Source organism: Antechinus flavipes, chromosome 1, assembly GCF_016432865.1.
Source record: "Antechinus flavipes isolate AdamAnt ecotype Samford, QLD, Australia chromosome 1, AdamAnt_v2, whole genome shotgun sequence".
Lineage (NCBI taxonomy): Eukaryota > Metazoa > Chordata > Mammalia > Dasyuromorphia > Dasyuridae > Antechinus > Antechinus flavipes.
Window position 1 is genome coordinate 659,622,350 of NC_067398.1, and position 14,599 is coordinate 659,636,948.

A 14,599-nucleotide genomic window follows, 5' to 3' on the forward strand; every position below is an offset into this window, starting at 1 on the left:
CTCTTGTACAATATGGGGAAAATGGTTTATTCATGGATATAAGTCTTTAGGAATTTCCCACCAAACAGAGATAAGATACTCCCAGGTTTTTTAGGAAAGTTATGCCTTTGGGAAAGTGGGGCCTTTGCCTAGACTTTACACTTCAGGGGGAATCTACAATTAATAAAAAAATGGGACTATACAGTACTGTTCTTTGGAATTCCTTAAAAACAAATGTACTCACATGGCTTCAGCATTGCAGCCCTCAGAAATGGCTTCTTCCCTTCATTAGGTAGATAGGCTGCCTATGTAAAAATTCATGTTTTTATTTTTGAGTTTAAAACTACAGTGACAGGAAATGAGGGGGTCTGGTTAGTGATCTGTCAGATAAAACAGTCCATTTCTTAAACTACTGGATATTGAGTCAAATAAATACTATCTCTGCCATTTACTATCTGGAAAAATTATTTAGTGTTTCTGGGCCTTAGTTTTTACCATCTTTAAAATATATAGATTATACTATATGATTTCTAAAGTCCATCCGAGTTCTAAATCTATAATCCTGTAACAAAGCCTAAATGCTATTCCTAAGAGTACCATTTAGGACAGGAAATTGAGCTAGAGGGCAGTTAGGTTGTGCAATGTATAGAGCACTGGGCATGGACTAAGGAAGACTTATCTTCATGAGTTCAAATCTAGGCTCAGATATTAACTTGTATGACCCTGAGCAAATCACTTAACTCTGTCTCAGTTTCTTCATCTGTAAAATGATCTAGAGAAGGAAATTCAAATTACTCCAGTATATTTTTGCCAAGGAAACCCCAGTGGTGGTCATGAAGAGTCAGACATGACTGAAAATGATACAATAACAACACCTTAGCTAAGTTTGCCAGGCCTGCATTTCCCCACCCAGCCCTTTGAGCAGAGGGAGAAAGGATTCCCTCCCCTTCCCTCCTTTCAAATAGATCCCATTATTCCTATTTTTTTGGCCTGCATGAAATTATGGAGAATAAATGACTTGGGGTGTGTGTGTGTGTGTGTGTGTGTGTGTGTGTGTGTGTGTGCATGCGCCAGCACCCATAAAATATTTAGAAAGCTTCTAACACATTTATGACCATAATTAATTGGAGGAGAAGGGGACATTAAAAAATGACTTCCTGATGGTGATGACTGCTGGGTTTCCATGGCTTTCCCACCATGTATGACTCTCTTCCCCCTGGGATGGAGACCGAAGGTGGGGGGAAGCCAGACTGAGCTCTGCCTCTGTATTATTCTAAGAAGGATCAGAATGAGGGAGTTGAAAATATCACTGTCCACTATGCTGATCAGACTACGTCTAGTGGAGCAGCATTTGATGACGGGCATTAACAATCTGGAGTACATCCAGAAGAGGGTGATGAGGAGAGGGAGGAGACTGGAGGCTAGATTTAATTGCAGGAAGTGGAGATGTTTGGCTGGAAAAGAGAAGACTTAAAGGAGACATAATGACTGTTTTCATGTTATCTTGTGGGCAAGAGTAAATGACTCTCTCTCTCTCTCTCTCTCTCTCTCTCTCTCTCTCTCTCTTCCTCCCTCCCTCCCTCCCTCCCTGTGTGCACTGCTATCCAAAAATATTTAGAAAGTTCTCATACTTATGACACAAGAATGGGCGAGACAGTGTTAGGTAAATTCAGAGTGTTGCAAATGATTGGACCTAAAGACATCACTAGGGTAAAGACAATATGGTATAGGAAATAGAGGTATGGATTTGGAGTGGGGAGGATATAGATTCAAGTTTTGCTTTTGACACTTGTGTGACAATGGGCAAGCTACTTTAACCTTTTTCTTTTTTTATTATAGCTTTTTGTTTACAAGATATATATATGGGTAATTTTTCAGCATTGATCTTTGCAAAAGCTTTTGTTCCAATTTTCCCCCTCCTTCCCCCCACCCCCTCCCTGAGATGGCAGTTTGACCAATACATGTACTTTAACCTTTTTCAACCTCAGTTTCCTCACCTGAAAATTGGGGATTATATACCTCTATTACTTACTTCAAAGGGTTGTGATGAACTTAAATGAGATAATGCTTATAAAATGTTTTGCAAACTCCATACCAATTTATATTATCAATATGTTCATGGCAACTTGGAGGGGAAGTCACTAGAGCAGTGCTCAAGACATCTATCCTCTTGCTTTCCCCATTTTTATCAGTGACTTGGGTGAAAACACAGGAGGTATGTTTTTTAAATATGAGGATACCAAAAATGGGAAGGATAGCTAGGTGATAGGTTTAGCATATAAAGGGTTTTCTAGGTTAGAATAGCAAATCAACTATAGGGAGTTAGGGACTAAATCTGCATTTTCACCCAAGTAATCTGACATTTCCAGATTTAAAAACTCCTTTTACCAATCCAGATAGGCGCTTGAAATCTGCCATGCTGGATAGTTACTTGGGTGGTTGTACTGAAAAAGTTAACTGACTTGCCCTGGATCACACATCTATCTGTCAAAAGCAAGTTTGGGGCAGAGGTCTTCCTGTTCCTAGGCTGGTTGGTTATTCCCTAGGCCATGTTGTCTCTCTAATAAGATGAAATTTAAGAAGGGATAAATGTCAATTCCTATACTTAGGTTTAAAAAAATCAATTCACAAGTTTAGGTTAGAGATTTGACTAGTAGCAGTTTATGTGAAAAAGACTCTGTGAGCAAGAGTTTCAATATAAAGTTTTATTTAAATTTTTAACTTATTTTTATTCAGAATTTACCAAGTGCTAAATAAAATACACACTTTCATATACATAATAGAACAGAAAAAGAGGATTATTAATGAAACTGTAAATGTCTATTACATAGAGCTTTTGTTTCCTTTTAAGTATAGAATATATTCAATATATAACTTTCAAAGCTCCTTGCTTGTTTCTGTTTTCCCCTGGTATTACTTCTGTTCTCTTCTGTGCATTAAAAATTCCTCAATGACTCCTTTTGCCTTTTTTTCTTTTTAAAAGCCTTATTATTAGCCCAGGTTCTTCCTAATTCTCCTCACTCCAATTGAGGGCAAAAACCCAAACCTTTTGTAACAAATATGCATAGTCAAGCAAAGCAGATTCCCACATTGACTTTATACAGAAAATATGTATGCGATTCTGCACTTTGAGTCTATCACCTCTCTGTCAGGAAGTGGATAGCAGCATACTTTATTAATAATTCTCTGGAATTATGGTTGATTATTACATTGATTACAGTTCTTAAATCTTTCAATGTTGTTTTTTATAGCTACATTTCAAAGTTATATTTATTTTTCTTTAATAATATTTTATTTTTCCAAATACATGCAAAGATAGTTTTCAACATTCACCTTTGCAAAACTTTGCATGCCAAATTTTTTCCTTCTTTCCCCCTTCCTCCCTCCCCAGGACAGCAAGCAATCTGATATAGGTTAAATTACATAAATTATATATAAAAATATAGTTTAAAATTCTTCTAAACACATTTCCACATTTATCATGCTGCATAGAAAAATCAGATCAAAAGGAAAAAAAAAACAAGCAAGCTCACAAAAAAGGTGAAAATAATGTTGTGATCCAGATTCAGTCTCCACAGTCCTTTCTCTGGATGCAGATGGCTCTTTCCACCACATGTCACACAGGAGGCCTGAATCACCTCATTGTTGAGAAGAGCCAAGTCCACCACAGTTGATCATCACATAATCTTGTTGTTGCTGTGTACCATGTTCTCTTGGTTCTACTCACTTCACTTAACATGTAAGCCTGCTCATCTTTTCTTATAGGGTATACAACCTTCATATACCATAACTTATGTAGCCATTCCCCAACTGATGGGCATCCACTCAGTTTCCATTACAAACAGGGCTGCCACAGATATTTTTGCACATGTGGGTCCTCAAAGTGAAATTTGTAATGTTATTTAGCTAGCTAGCATTTAGGTAGTGCTATAAGATTTGAAAAATGCTTGTTAATCACATTTGATCCTTACAACAAGTATTGGAAATGGGTATTATTATTATTATCCCTGTTTTACATATTGTGAAACTATGGCAGATAGAGGTTATGTGTCTTGCCCAGGGTCACATAACTAGTGTCTGAAGCAGAATTTAAACTCAGGTCTTTGTGACTCTGTGGTTTAGCATCATCCTTTGCTTCACCTAACTGCCTCTACTATTATTGTTGTAAAAACTGTCCTCCATTCTGTTCATTTTACATGCATTCATCATGATATGTCTCACCAGGTTTCTCTGAAATCAGATTTTTATCATTTCATAGAGCATGACAATATTCCATTGCATTCATGTGCCAAGAGTTTTCTAACCATTCCTCAACTGATGAGTATCCTTTTCACAACTTTGCTATAACAAAAGAATTGTTATAAATATTTATGTGTATGTATATATATGTAAACATATGTATGTTTTTTCCTTTTGTTTTATCTTTTGGGGGACATACAGCTAATAGGACATTGCTGAGTCAAAGGGTTTGCAGCCTTGAAAATCTTCTTGAAAAGACTTTCAAACTACTTTTTAGAATGACCGGACCAATTCACAGCTCCACCAACAGTGCATGAGTGTGCTTGTTTTCCTATAGCCTCTCAGACAATTATCATTTTTCTATTTTGCTATCTTTGATAACTTGACAGGTGTAAGATTGGACGTCAGAATTGTTTTAATGTGCATTTTTCTAATTATTAATGATTTGTGGAATTTTTCATGTTGCTGATAGCTTGGATTTCTTTCTTTGAGAACTGTCAATTTAACTGGCATTTTATTACTTTAGGAATGGCTCTTGTTCTTACGTGATTGAATCAGCTTATTATCTATCTTGAATTAAGAGACCTTTAGCAGAAAAATGCTGCAAATCTCCTCCACTCCTGTTAATTGTTTTCTTATAATTTTATCTGCATTGGTTGGTTTATGCAAGGATGTTTAAATTCCTGTAATCAAAACTGTCCAATTTATCTACTGTGATCATCTCCATCCAGTCTTTGGTCATGAATTCTTCCCCATCCCTCCTTACAAAAGGCATTTCCTTCATTGCTCCTTTAATTTGTTTGTGACGTGACCTTTTCTATCTAAGTCAGGTGTCTATTTGAAGCTTATCTAGTTTCAATATGAGTTGACAGTGTGACATTGCAGTCAAGAAAGCTAACGTGATTTAGATTGCATTAAGAGAGGCATAGTGCAGAGAATGTGGGAGGCTTTTAGGTAGTGGGGTGGACAATGTTGGGTGTGGAGTCAGAAAGACCTGAATTTGAATTCGCCAGCTGTGTGATCCCGGGCAAGTCACTGGCCTTTGAGATTTTCATCTATAAAATATACGTTAGGTTTGATGGCTTCTAAGGTCCATCCCAAATTCTAAAACTATGATCCTTTTTTTTCTCCTCCATTTGTGTGATCTGTCACAGGTTCCTTCCTGTTCCCAGAGGCTTATCCCACATGCAGGGTGGGGGTTGAGTTTTAGGTAGTACATCACAAGAAGAACAATGACAAGGGGACGACTACTAACATGGTGAGATTCCTGGAAGCCATGTTAGCATTGATTGAAAGGCTGGGGATTTTTCCCCCAGAAGAGAGCTGATGGGAGGTAAGGATTGATATGACAGCTGCTTTCCGATAAAGTATTTATTTGAAGGACCCTCATAAAGACAGGGTTTAGATTTACTCTGCTTGGGCCCAGAGGACAAACCTCAGAGCAAAAGGGGTAAAAGACACAAAGTAATATTTCTGCCTAATATAAAGAAAGACATTAGAACTGTTCAAATTTACAGTGAACTGATTGGAAGGAATTGGGTTCTCCATGTGTAAGTACAGTGGCCTCTGACCAAAAATCGTAGCTCTCCTGATGGAAGGGACTTTGTAGGGTAATTGAGTCTATTCACTCCACTTCCATTTTACATAAGTAGAACTCAGATTAAGTGATTTGTCATATCTATGGCAGGATTTGAACTCAAGTCCTTATTGTGTCCAAGTCCAGTGCCTTCTCCATTGTACCCCTCTACCTCTCATAATAAGTCAGGAACATCCGATTCCAAATTCACCATGCTTTCTACTATACCAGGCTAATTTCACATAATGTGATAGAGGGTAGGTGTGGTCAGCCAAGGATTAGAGCACATCTGCTCGGAGGTTCCTCCCAGCTCTGAGAATCTAGATGTCTAGGATCCAATTCAATTTTAAAAAGTACTTATTAAGCAAGTTTTACTGAATGGCACTAGGTTAATAAAGACAAAATGCCCTTAAGGAGCTTCCATTCAACTGGGGATAGCTTTTGGGATTTACCCTGCTTTCTCGGTGACAAGAGGCTCGAGATGATTAATACTAAAAGCTGGTGCAAGACCATGGATTGCTCACTGGAAGGGACCTTGGAAGACATCTGGTCCAACCCAACCAAATCCAAGTCCAGCATGTTCTCTCACTTGTACAGCCCCCTAAGGTTGGCAAAGTGTCATACAGGAAAAGCATACATTCTCAGAACTGGAAGGAAACCACAAGACCATCTATTATAAGCCTAAACCTGAGCAAGATCCTCCAGGGACAGAGGACCTTTCCACTAAATCCTGGAGCAGCACATTGACCTCTGAGACTGCTGGTTGTCAAAACATTTTTCTTTGCATTAAAGTTTAAATTTGTCTCTTTGAAACTTTTATATGTTGGTGTAAGTGTTGCCCTTCCCAAGTTGGAGCAGCTAAGTGCTACAATGTGTAGTGTTGTAGAAAATCAGAAAGAGCTGGGTTCAAATGCAGCCTCAGATACTTACTAGTCCTGTCATCCTGGGCTAGCCATTTAACTGCTGTCTGCCTCAGTTTCCCTAATTGTAAAACAGGGATAATAACAGCATCTTCCACCCAATGTTGTTGTGAGATAGTCTTATGGGTTAGATCTGATGGGAAAAGCGTTGCTTGTCTAATTTAGTTTAATACCTGGCACACAGGAGGCATTTCATAAATGCTTATGGATTAATTACAACAAGTTCATTTCCTTCCTTCTTTCCTTCCTTCCTTCCTTTCCTTCCTTCCTTCCTTCCTTCCTTCCTTCCTTCCTTCCTTCCTTCCTTCCTTCCTTCCTTCCTTCCTTCTTCCTTCCTTCCTTCCTTCTTCCTTCCTTCCTTCCTTCCTTCCTTCCTTCCTTCCTTCCTTCCTTCCTTCTCTCTTTCTTTCTCTCTTTCTCTCTCTCTCTCTCTTTCTCTCTCTCTCTCTCTCTTTCTTTCTTTCTTTTCTTTCTTTCTTTCTTTCTTTCTTTCTTTCTTTCTTTCTTTCTTTCTTTCTTTCTTTCTTTCTCTCTTCTTTCTTTCTCTCTCTCTTTCTTTCTTTCTTTCTTTCTTTCTTTCTTTCTTTCTTTCTTTTTTCTTTCTTTCTTTCTTTCTTTCTTCTTTCTTTCTTTTTCTTTCTTTCTTTCTTTCTTTCTTTTTCTTTCTTTCTAAGGCTGGTACCTGACTGTGTCTTTGGGTTGAAATTAATCCTAAATTAATGTGAGAAGGGAAAGGATTGGATCAAGGTCATAATTGTCAGCAGCTTTACCTGGACTAAAAGCAAGACCCATAACTCCAGAAATGGCACTCTGTTTAATGACATTAAGGTTCCTCTGGGGTAAGGGATGGAACTGGGAACTCATATGGCCAAAACTTCTTTCTGCCAATCTAGATTAAAACCATTAATTGATACATATGTATTGAGAACTACACTAAAGATTCTACCTCTCACCACCTTCTGCCTCATCCCATACCAACCCCATGGTCCTCTACCTTCTAAATTCAACTTCTTCCAGCTAGGTGGATCTTTGCAGCTATCTGGACTTTGGAGTCCAGATCTGAGTTGAGATTCTGCTGCAGACATAATCCTCTATGTGATCCTGAGTAAGTCACTGAACCACTTTCTGCCTTAGTTTTTGCATCTGTAAAATGGGAATAATAAAAGCACCTAATTCTCCGGGTTCTTGTGAGGATTAAATGAGATCATATTTGTAAAATACTTTACAAACTTTAACACTTGTGTAAATGCTGTCATTCTCACTGTTGTTATTTCACAGAGGAAGAAATGGCAACCCAGAAAAGGGGAAGAGACATGCTGAAAGATTATATGGTGAATCTGCTGGAGTCAGGAGTTGGATCCAACTCTCTTCTCCCAGTCCAGGTCTTTCTCCTGCCCCGAATGGCTTCTGGGGCCCTGAGGCTCCTCACAGCCTCTCGTGGGCAGCCCAGGGGAGCAGATCCTGCAGGGTCTGGCAGCTAGGATGCTCCAGCATGTGGCTGTGAGTATGGCACCCGTGCCTTTAGAAGGAGGCCCCGTGTGCACCAAGCACAGATGCTGGTTATTTTAAACCTACTGTTCACTCATTAAAGCAGCTGTTTCCCATCCCCGAAGACGACTCAATTAGAATTAAATTCATCCAAGAATAAGAAACAATGTGACCATTTGGAAGTAAAACTTGTTAGCATTTAGACAAGCTGTGTGTGTCGTGGGCCCTGGGACTGACTGCTCCACGGGCTTCTCTCCTCATTGTCAAGTTAGGGGATAAGTCTGTTATTTCTCAACAATCGGCGTTGGGACCCAGACCTAATTCTGGCTTCCTATCATGACTGGGGACTGGGGTCTGCCAGAACCTGCCACGTGCAAGAGATCATAGGGTGATAGACCTAATGCTGAAAGGGACTCCTTTTTACTGGAAATAGGAGGAGACTTACAGAGGGAAATTAAGAGATCTACCCAAGACCGCATGGGTAAAAAGAATCTGAACTACTCTAAAGCAGGACAGCCAGACTGCTGAGCTGCTTTTCTCCATGGCTGCATGCACTCCCCAAGGGGCCAGGGAGCAGACAGAGGCCTTCTGCTACTCACAGGGGAGCAAGAAGCTCCAGAGAGGTCTCTGGTGATGAGCAGAAAGCCTTCCTTCCTCCTACCCTATCTCCTCTCCCTTATCTCACCTTCTGCTCCTTTTAAATGCTCTGTTTCCTACTCCTGTTCTCAGGGATCTCTCTGTCTCTCTGTCTCTGTCTCTGTCTCTGTCTCTGTCTCTTTCTGTCTGTCTCTCTCTCTGTCTTTCTTGCTCTCTATGTCTCTCTCTGTCTCTGTCTCTCTTTCTTCCCTCTCTTTTTCCCCTCTCTGTCTCTCTGTTTCTCTCATTCTCTGCCTCTGCCTCTCTGACTCTGTTTCTCTCTTTGACTTTGTCTCAATTTCTATCTGTCTGTTTCTCTCTCCATTTCTTTACATCTGTTTCTATGTTATCTGTGCCAAGGCTGCTTACAGTTCAATCTGGGTCAGTTCAATAATACTTCATGTTTGTTCAGGGCAGTGTGCTAACTAGTGTGGTGAATACAAAGGTAGTATGGCATGGACTCTGTTCTCAGGATCTTCATTAGTTTTTCTATTAAAGAGCTTACAGTCTAATAAGACAGATAGAAATGTATGCAGATAATTCTGATAAAAGAGAATGTGAGATAAGGGCAAAGAGGAGCCTGGACAAAGTGACATGAGAAATGTACAGTAGTAATCACTTTCAGCTGGGATGGGAGGAAACCTTCCACAGAGGAGGCTGTGTCTTCATTGGTCCTTGAAGGAAGGGAGGGACATCACTAAATGGAAACTGGGTTGCAGGGGAGAGTCTATTCCAGGCATGGGGAGAAAAATGTGAGTAAAAGCATAAGATGTAAAGGAGATGGTTCAAGGAGAGCGAAAAGAGAGTAGTATTATTTGCCTAGAATATAAGTTACAATCAGTTGGGGAGAGGTCTTAAATTCTAGTCAAAAGAACTTAGACTTTTATTTCATAGTCAATGAGTCAATGGGGAGCCACTGATGGTTTGGAACAGGGAAGTGAGGACCAGAATGGTGTGATGGGTACATTAAGAAGATGACTCAGGCAGCATGTGAAGGATAGATTGGAGGAGGGAGAGACTGGAGTCATGGAAACAGGCTAGAATGCGGGCTTGTCCTGATTGTGCTGCACCTCTCTGATCACTAATGGATCACTCAGAGCCCCAGGCTGCAGAAAAACAATGTCTTATAGATATATAGATATATAGATATAGATATAGATATAGATATTTTCCCCCCCAGAGACACACACACACACACACAAACACACATACACACACACACACACACAAAGAGAAAGAGAAATATATAATTGTGTGTGTGTGTGTGCGCGTGCACACGCTGTATGTGTAAACCCTGGAAAAAATCAGTCCCCAATGTGGTAAAAAGCAGTCCAAGAAAATAAAAGCTGCCAGGGAAAAGTAGTTGGCGGGGAAGTTCCTGGGGTCTCAGAAACTCCCAGCCTAAATCTCAACATTTGTTATTATTTCCTTCCTGCCCAAAGGGCCCACAGCTGGGCCCCAAACCAATCTGCTCCACAGTCTTGATTTGTAATGAGATGATGGGCATTGTGAAGGTTAGCCAAGCTCCCCACTTCCGCCATCAGGCCTACAACATGGCCTGAATTAGGATGGTGGAGGTGGGAGAAAGGGACTGATATAAGACATGGCAAAAACAGACTTGAAAGGACTTGGCAACTTGATACAGTGGAAAGAGGAAAGACTCAGAATCTAAGTTAGAATCCATTCTCTGATCCTTATTACGTGTGCGACCACCGGCCATCATGTAACTTCTCTGGGTTTCCCCAGAGAACTGAATTAAACTGATCTTGGAAGTCCTTTCCAGCTAAGAGCTGGAAAGTTATTCAGTTGGTTTTTCAGTCATGTCTGACTCTTTGTGACCTCATTTGGGTTTTCTTGGCAGAGATCTAGGAATGATTTGCTATTTCCTTCTCCAGCTCATTTTACAAATGAGGAAACTGAGGCAAACAGGATTAAGTGGCCAGATAGCTAGTAAGTATCTCAGGCCACATTTGAACTCAGGAGGATGAGTCTTCCTGACTTCAAGCCCAACACATTATCTATTGTGCACCTAGCTGCCCTAAAAATATTATCCATGATTGAATAGTGAACAGTGAAAGTTACATTTCAAGTGTAAATCCTGGACAGCCAGGAAGGGATTGCTTCTGCTGATGAAATAGAAATGATGAGAAGGGGCTGGTTTGGGAGCCAGGGGAAAGTTGACAAGTTTAAATTAAACCTGTAATGGGTTTGAAGCCAGGAGAAACATTAGAGATCCTGTGCTTCAGACTCTTATTTTACAGAAGGAGAAACTGAGGCTCAGAATGTTATTCAGTAAGCGGAAGACAGGGATTTGAACAGAGGTCCCCTGGCTTTTGGCCTTATTACTTTTTAAATTATGCCTTGCTGCTTCCTTAGGGTTAAGCGTGTACACCACCATCCTGGTAGAGTTGTGTGACACACATTTGGAGGTGCGGAACTAGAGCTCAGGAGAGAGATTAGTGCTGGATGTATAGATTTAGGAGGCATCTGGAGAGAAGCGATCATTGAAGCTATAGAAGTGGGTATCTGTGGTTAAAGAGGGAAAGGAGAAAGAGGGAACAGCAGAAGACAGAAAAGCAGCAACTCAAAAGACAGGAAAAGGATGATTCTCTCTGTTCCCTAGTCTGTTTTCTTCCAGCTCAGCCCAGATCTGATATTTTCTGTTTGAAAGGCCCTTGCAGGTTGAACATTTTATGGTTTTGTGATTCTATACACCACTGCCTCCAACTGTTTTAACAGCTGAAAGTAAATAAATCAGTGATTTCAAACTCAGAATAAAAAATGGCTGCGTTTGTGGGTTGTTGCTTTTTCAAAAAATGCACATGCGTAAATGAGCCTTCATGTGTCTTCCCTCCCCACATACAAAAATATAATTCAATTCAAAAAGCATTTATTAAACATTTATGGTGTTGTGCTAGGGAGACAAAGATAAAAAAAATCTCCTCAGAGAATTTCCATTCTACTGGGCACAAACAATATATATACATATGAAGAGGTAAAACCAGACTATATGCAAAATAAATTCAAAATAATTTCAGAAAGACTTGAATGGACTGATGCAAAGTGAAATGAACAGAACCAGGAGGACATTGTACATAGTAACAGCAATGTTGTATGTTGATCAACTATGAATGACTTAGTCCTTCTCAGCAATACACTAATCTAAGATAATTACAAAGGATTCATGATGGAAAATGTTATCCCCATCCAGATAAAGAATTGATAAAGAATGCAGATCAAAGCATACTATTTTTACTTCTTTTATTTTTTCCATGTTTTTTTTCCCCATTTGGTCTGTTTCTTCTTTCACAGCTGTGACTAATATGGAAATGTTTTACATGATTGCACATATATAACCTATATCAAATTGCTTACCATTTTAGGAAGAAGGGAGGGAGGAAGGGAGAAAAAATTGGAACTCAAAATCTTGTAAAAATGAATGCTAAAAATTGTCTTTACATATAATTGGAAAAACACTATTGAAATTATTTCAGAGGCACTTTTCTTTATCTAGGAAAGATTTCTTGTAGGTAGTAGGGTTTCAGTCAATCTATTAATAAATATTTATTAAGCACCTATAGTATAGGAGGAGACAACTAGCAAATAAATATGTACAAACAAGTATTGTGGGAGTTATTAAGAAAGGGAAGGAACTAGAATTAAGAGGGGTTGGGGAAAGCTTCCTATACATGATGGGATTTTAGCTGGGACTTGAAGGAAGCAAGGGAAGCCAGTAGCGAGAGTGGAGGAGGGAGAACACCCTCAGCCTGGGGCAGAGCTGAAAGATGAGTGTATTGTTTTTGAAACAGATAGGAGGTTGATGTAGGTGCATCAAAGAGTGCATGAGGAGGTGTAAGATGAAAAAAGATTGGATTGGGAATGAGCAGGGTTTCTTTTAGAGAAATTCCCCAAAGTCAAGATGAGGAGGGAGGTCAGTTCAGGCATGGGACACAACCTATACAGAAACACGGAGGTAGGGCATAAAGTGACAGCTACAGGGAATCATATATAGTGTAGCTTGTGGGATTGTAGAGTGTTTGAAGGGGAATAATGAATAATCAGCCTCAAAAGAAAATACTAGTAATAGTAATAGTAATAATATATAGCCTTTATATGCTGCTTTGAGGATTACAAGGGGCTTTTTACACATGTTCCCATTTGATGTTAGCTATTTTGCCCATTTTACCATTGAGGAAACTGAGGCAAACAAAGATTTTAAAAATTCATTTGCCCAGGGTCACAGACTTAGTAAATATCTGAGGGAGGATTTGAATTCAGAGACTGATTTCAGGGCCAGGGCTGTCTCTCCTGTTACCAGAAAGGCTTTAACTGCCTGAGTTTTTATTTTATCCTACAGATCAGAGGATCTCTAGCCTCTTGTTAAATTTTCAATGTGAACATTTATCTTTCAGATTACAAATCAGGGCTTGATTTATTGTTTTGTTGATTGTCTAGACTTAAGAAAGTGATGGAGGAAATGTTATTCACAATGCAGATTCAACTTGAAAGTGTCTTGTTGTAGTACTTTTCCCCCAGGGTGCTGGTTGTTGACTATTTCCCAGCACACCGTAGAAACCCCTAGAGAGTCTAGAGCAGATGACAGACATGATTAGAGCTGAGTTGTGTGTAATGATCTCTGTGTAAAGTAGGGCCAGGGGAGATTTAGAGGCGGGGAGACCCATTAGAGGGACTATGCAATGGCCCAGGTGAGAGGAGCTGAGAACCTGATCCAGTTTGATTATGTGTACACTTATGCATAGTGTGTGCACTGGATGTGAAGTCAGAAGTTGTAGTTTTCAACTTCAGCTCTGCTCTTTCCTTAAACAATTCCTTTCTCCTTCTCTAGAAGCAACTAGCTACATGGTCTGGAGGATAGAATGCTGGGCCTGGAGTCAGGAAGAACTAAGTACAAATGTAGCCTCAGACACTTACTAGCTGTGTGACCCTGGGCAAGGTAGTTAAGTGCTGAATGACTCAGGACTCTCAACTATAAAGTAAGGATCATAACAGCAGCTATTTCCCAGGGTTGAGGGGATCTCAGGAGACAAGATTTGCATAGTGCTTGGGGCTTTGGCACCTAGTGGGTGCTTAATAAATGCTCCTTTCCTTCCTTTTTAACTTCCCCCATCCACTCCTTTCTATGCTAAGTCTAAAAATGGGCTGGTCTAAACCAGGACTAATTAAACTTTTTCCACTCACAATCTCTTTTCACCAAAGAAATTTTTAATGTAACCCCAGGTATACAGGTATGTAAAATTGGGATACACATTAAACATTTACTGATAATAAATCATAATTTCATGACCCCCATATGGGGTCTCAACCCACAGTTTAAGAAGCTTTGGTCTATACAGTCTCTAAGGTCTGGCCTAGCTTTATATCCTAAGGGCCCTCCTGGGTGCACTGGAGAATGAGAAGTGCTTGATTTTGATCAGTGTTTTCCCTGACTCAAATGCTAATCACTCACATGAGCCCCGCTTCCCTTCTGGGTAGTAGAAGGCCGGAAGCCTTATTGCCTGACTCAGACAAAGAATCAGGTCTACTCTGGGAAACATCAGCCAGCCAACAGCTCCTAACTCTGCAGGCCCTGGAGGGGATGGGGAGGCCCTGTGGGTTAGGGGTGAGCCGGAGGGCAGAGACCTGAGGAAATGGGGCTGGCCACTGTTTGCCCAGATCCATTCTGGTGATCTGAGTCGCTCTTCTGAAAAAAGCAGATCTATTTAAGGAGGAAGATGGGGCTTTGAATCTTGCATCCATGTGT